A 6119-nucleotide genomic window follows, 5' to 3' on the forward strand; every position below is an offset into this window, starting at 1 on the left:
ATGCTTTGGGCAATGTTCTGCTGGGAAACCTTGGGTCTACTTGGTGAATTGCCCTAATATGGGAAATTTTTATTCAGACTTCTGCGACATATTGCGATGTGTAGCCAAAACATTAAATCCACACTCAATACCATTTAAAAAACAACAAAAAAACAGGATGTGTCCGAATCAAATCAAAAGAGAAAATGCATATAGCACATTCATAAAAAATATAGACATATTAGTGCAAGTCGTCTGAGAAAATCTGCAACTTCCTAATGTGGGACACTGAAAAGTCTGATAAAAGGCCAAAATCACCTTGATTCATGTAGAATAGTAAAATTTTCTCTTCGTTATGGAAGGATGAAACATAGATAATTGAACATCATCAGAAAAAAATAATAGTTTTGCTGCATTTATTATTAAGACATTAAGCAACTATTATCATATGCCTGTTATGTAGAGTTAAATGCACATTCAGAATTCCTGACTGCTCTCTAGTTCATTTTACTTAACAATAAACACAAACAAACACATACAACCACAACAGGCATAGCCTAGACTATTTGAAGGCAAAATATAAAATCTTGCAAATTGCAAAAAAACAAACAAACAACCCACAGCTTGAACAAACTTTAGGCTAGATTCAACCTTGAGTCAGAATTCATGAACATGCTGTGAACTGCAGCTCTAATATTGCATAACAACATAAATAACAATTTGTTTGTCCGACAAACCCTGCCCCACCACACAATTTTGTACTGTCCCACTTTTCACAACCACATTTCCTAAAGTGGGACAGTAGGAAATTTGATGAAAATATAAAATATATGGTTTATACATACAAAGTTATACTATTTTCTGATGGACAAACATTTCATAAGCATATTAGGCCAAAAAGTAGCAGGATTGTTTTGTTTAAATTTGTCAAAACTTTGTAACTGAACTTTGGGTGGACTTCACAAGGTGTTTCTAGTTTGATGATTGGATGACATTTGAGAGGTCATGGGATTTTGATCACATGACACAACAGCTATGGCTAAACCACTGGCATTCATGTATTTATGGTGGACCTACAAACACTAGACCTTAAGTGGCCCACATTAGGCAGTGTCCTAATTTAGGGCAATTCATCCTAGTGACTTTAAAATGTATAGCGGAACATACAGAAAGAAGAAAGAAGGTATTTTGGTATAAATGTACCACAAGGTGGCAGCATCTCCTATAACCACTGATTAACAGCTTAGTGTGACAGTGTTTAGTAGAGAAACAATATTAACATTTTTAATAAAAAATAAATAAGCATATAAACGATAAAGCGTACTGAAAACACCATCCTTACTCGCTTGCCTCTACATCTTGTCTGTTTGCCTTTTATGCAATGTCTTTTGAAGTTTTCCCTCTGGTGGCAGCTTTCAGTATTCTTGGGGTTGTAAGTTCTGTATGTGTGGGTGACCTTCAGACACTTTTTTTGGGTAGAGCTTGTATCTGCTCATCTAGTTTTGGCAGTGAGAGATGCTACATTGACTCTGCATGAGGGAGGGAATTATGTCACACCTATCACCTTCACAGGCTCTCTTATCATTGAGTGCTGCTTGTGGATGTGGTGTGACGCAGCCTCTGCTAACCTTGAAAAATGTTTGTCAGGCCACTGTATCGATCTACCTATGAGATATCATTTGAAATGATCAGTTGAAATATATGTGAAGAAAGCAGGGTGAATATTTTGAATATATAAAAATAATTTGTGTGTGTGTGTATATATATATGTGTATATATTTTGAACACACACACATGCATATAATTCTGTATATGTGGTCACTGTATGCCACTTTTATAAAAAATAGCAAAATAAAAATTCTTTAGAACATCTAATTTTGTGCTACACAGACAATTTAAGTCACATGGGTTTGGAACGGCATTAGAAGTTTTCATTTTTATTTTTGGGTAAACTATTCCTTTAAAACTTTTTTCTAAGTCTGTGTGGTCGGCTTAGCTATAATTGTTTTCTGTCTGGTCAAATAAAGGAGCTTATAGGATATGATGAATATGAGAGATAATTATAGAGTTCTGATGCTAGAAATCCCTTGCTTTCGTTTACAAAACAGCTATATTGCGTGTGTAAAATAAATAGAGCATTCTTAAATTTATTGAAGCTGTGTAGGCGGTCTGTTGCTTCCTCGGAGCAGTCTTGCTCGTTGACTGGCTATCAGAAAGCTTATATAATTGCTTCAGTCTGGGCATCGCATGTTGGTTTTACTCACGTTGGAATTGCTGAACAAACTACCTCCTTTTGTTATTTGCTATGTGTGGGTGCAGGCTGTATATAGCTATAGAGTTGTTAAGATCGTGTAATATTAAATTCATTCTAAGGCAGATTTTCACAGATTGGTCAGCGACTGCCTGGCAATCTCACACTTTGCCTTTCTTCATACAGCCTGAATCAGACATTGCCTCATGCACCCTCTGTTCTATTCTTCATGATCTGTACACAGTGTTTGTCATCCAGACCCTGACAGGCAGAGAACCGGTGTAAACCAGGCTGTTGTGGATGGACACTTGCTTTTGTAAAAAGAGAAAAAAAATCCCTAGTGTTTTTGCATTGAGAAATATCATTATACTGCATGTTGGCTCTGTTGTTTTGAGGAAATGCATTAAAATTCATCATACACTCTTAAAAAATAAGTTCAAAAAGAAAGTTTTAATATTGTGTTCCTTAATAGAACCTTTCAGTGAACAGTTCTTAAAAGAACCATTTTTTTCTTACTTTTCTTTTCTTGTCGTAATCTAAAGGACATTTTTCCACTATAAAGAACCTTTTGTGCAACAGAAAGTTTCCATTGATGTTAAAGGGTTAAAGATGTAAAATAAGTAATTATGTGAAGGTTTAGCTCAAAATCCTTCTTTTATAGCATGTTATAATTGCAGTTTTTGTGTGTATCCCTTTAAATGCAAATAAGCTGGTGCCTTCGGCCCCCTTTCAAGAAGAGGGTGGAGCTTCAAGAGCTAATGCTCCGGTGTCAGGACAATCTCATCTCACAGAATAAAAAAGTACAGCGTCATTTAAATGATGCCTGTTGATCAAACCTCTTGGGGTCTGATTAGTTGAAGGACTATCCAATTTCATACAGAGTCATTTAAACGATGCCCGTTGATCACGCCTCTTGTGGTCTGATTGGTTGAAGGACTATCCAATTTCATACAGAGTCATTTAAACGATGCCCGTTGATCACGCCTCTTGTGGTCTGATTGGTTGAAGGACTATCCAATTTCGTACAGAGTCATTTAAGCGATGCCCGTTGATCACGCCTCTTGTGGTCTGATTGGTTGAAGGACTATCCAATTTCGTACAGAGTCATTTAAACGATGCCCGTTGATCACGCCTCTTGTGGTCTGATTGGTTGAAGGACTATCCAATTTCGTACAGAGTCATTTAAACGATGTCCGTTGATCACGTCTCTTGTGGTCTGATTGGTTGAAGGACTGTCTAATTTCTTACAGTCATTTAAACGATGCCCGTTGATCACGCCTCTTGTGGTCTGATTGGTTGAAGGACTATCCAATTTCGTACAGAGTCATTTAAACGATGCCCGTTGATCACGCCTCTTGTGGTCTGATTGGTTGAAGGACTGTCTTAATTTCTTACAGTCATTTAAACGATGCCCGTTGATCACGCCTCTTGTGGTCTGATTAGTTTAAGGACTATCCAATTTCATACAGAGTCATTTAAACGATGCCCGTTGATCACGCCTCTTGTGGTCTGATTAGTTGAAGGACAATCCAATTTCATACAGAGTCATTTAAACGATGCCCGTTGATCACGCCTCTTGTGGTCTGATTAGTTGAAGGACTATCCAATTTCGTACAGAGTCATTTAAACGATGCCCTTTGATCACGCCTCTTGTGGTCTGATTGGTTGAAGGACTATCCAATTTCGTACAGAGTCATTTAAACGATGCCCGTTGATCACGCCTCTTGGGGTCTGATTGGTTGAAGGACTATACAATTTCGTACAGAGTCATTTAAACGATGCCCGTTGATCACGCCTCTTGTGGTCTGATTGGTTGAAGGACCATCCAATTTCATACAGAGTCATTTAAACGATGCCCGTTGATCACGCCTCTTGGGGTCTGATTGGTTGAAGGACTATCCAATTTCTTACAGAGTCATTTAAACGATGCCCGTTGATCACGCCTCTTGTGGTCTGATTGGTTGAAGGACTATCCAATTTCGTACAGAGTCATTTAAACGATGTCCGTTGATCACGTCTCTTGTGGTCTGATTGGTTGAAGGATGGGCTAATTTCTTACAGTCATTTAAACGATGCCCGTTGATCACGCCTCTTGTGGTCTGATTGGTTGAAGGACTATCCAATTTCTTACAGTCATTTAAACGATGCCCGTTGATCACGCCTCTTGTGGTCTGATTGGTTGAAGGACTATCCAATTTCGTACAGTCATTTAGGGCGTTTTCACACCTACCTTGTTTGGTCCGGATTTTCTGACTTTTCAGTTTGGTCCGAATCAAAATTGCAGGTGTGAAACCTCCCCCGTACCACGGTCCGGACCAAACAGACGAAATTTGGTCCGACGAAAAGAGGTAGTCTCGGTCCGGATCAAACTGAACAAAGGTTCGGTTCGTTTCTAGTGTGAAAGCATTTTCTGTATGGTTCGGACTTTCAGACCATTTATAGGAAGTTCCTGTTTATGTTTAGATATTATAACGTTATTTTTAAATTCAATCTAGGCTACATTGATTATGAAAAGTGAAAATATGCGCAATATGTCAGTAGACAGAAAGTCAGAAATAATTTTGAACGAAATTTTGTATGATTTTGCTTAGAAAGCATTTCTTTAATGGGAATTTCGTTTTGTATAAATTGTATCTTAATTGTAATCAACGTTTAATCAGATAATTGCCTGGATTTAATAAATAAGAAGCAAATAGTCTATAGCAGACAATAATCACGGGAGCGATCACATGCTTTACACATGAACTGGAGCGGGTCTCAAATAAACCGAAACTCAGCAGGCTACTTGCCTCACAAACATGAGAAATACGTGTATATAAAGCTTGAAATGTCCACTTTTAAACGTAACGAATAAAAAAATAGTCAAGCAATGCGCACTGTTCAATAGTGGCAACGATGATATGCGTCCGTTCATTCACCTTGTCAAAGACGCTGACGTCAGACGCACGTCCGTTTACAAACCAATCAATGTCCAGATGCCGCCCACATAGATGATGACGAGTGGACGCAAGTGCGTCATGTAAAGTTCTTTAGTCCGCTCACATAATTGCAATGTGAAACCAAACCAAAACTAACCGAATATATAAAAAGTATCAAAACATGAACTTTGGTTCGGACCTTGGTGCGGACTTTCAGGTGTGAAAACGCCCTTAAACGATGTCCGTTGATCACGCCTCTTGTGGTCTGATTGGTTGAAGGACTATCCAATTTCGTACAGTCATTTAAACGATGTCCGTTGATCATGCCTCTTGTGGTCTGATTGGTTGAAGGACTGTCTAATTGCTTACAGAGTCATTTAACGATGTCCGTTGATCACACCTCTTGTGGTCTGATTGGTTGAAGGACTATCCAATTTTGTACAGAGTCATTTAAACCATGCCCATTGATCACGTCTCTTGTTCAGTAGAAAGTACAGAGCAGACTCCCCAGACTAATGTTCAATCCTAAAAGATTGGTCTGGTGATAGCCAGAAAACCCATTGGTTGCAATTGAAGTACATGATGTGAAGAAAAATCCTGGAATGTTTTCCTCAAAAACGTAATTTATTTTCGACTGAAGAAAGAAAGACCTGAACATTTTGGATGAGATGGGGGTGAGTAAAATATCGAGACATTTTCATTTAAAGTGAACTAATCCTTTAATGGAGTCATAAATGCTAATTTAAGAACCTTTATTTTGGGGGTTTTACTTCAATATTTCAATACATAAACATGACCAGGTCTGAAAATGACCTGTTTAATTTAGAAGTTGATTTCTGTAGTGCCTTTATTTTTATTAACTTGCCCAATCAAATGTTACCACAGTTATGAATATAATTATGTGGTCTCCTTTTTCTCAACCTTTACAAAAAAAATTTAATTGCTGGCTCTTCGATCATATTGGTCAGGGC

Source organism: Gobio gobio (genome assembly GCF_949357685.1).
Source record: "Gobio gobio genome assembly, chromosome: 19".
NCBI classification, from domain to species: domain Eukaryota; kingdom Metazoa; phylum Chordata; class Actinopteri; order Cypriniformes; family Gobionidae; genus Gobio; species Gobio gobio.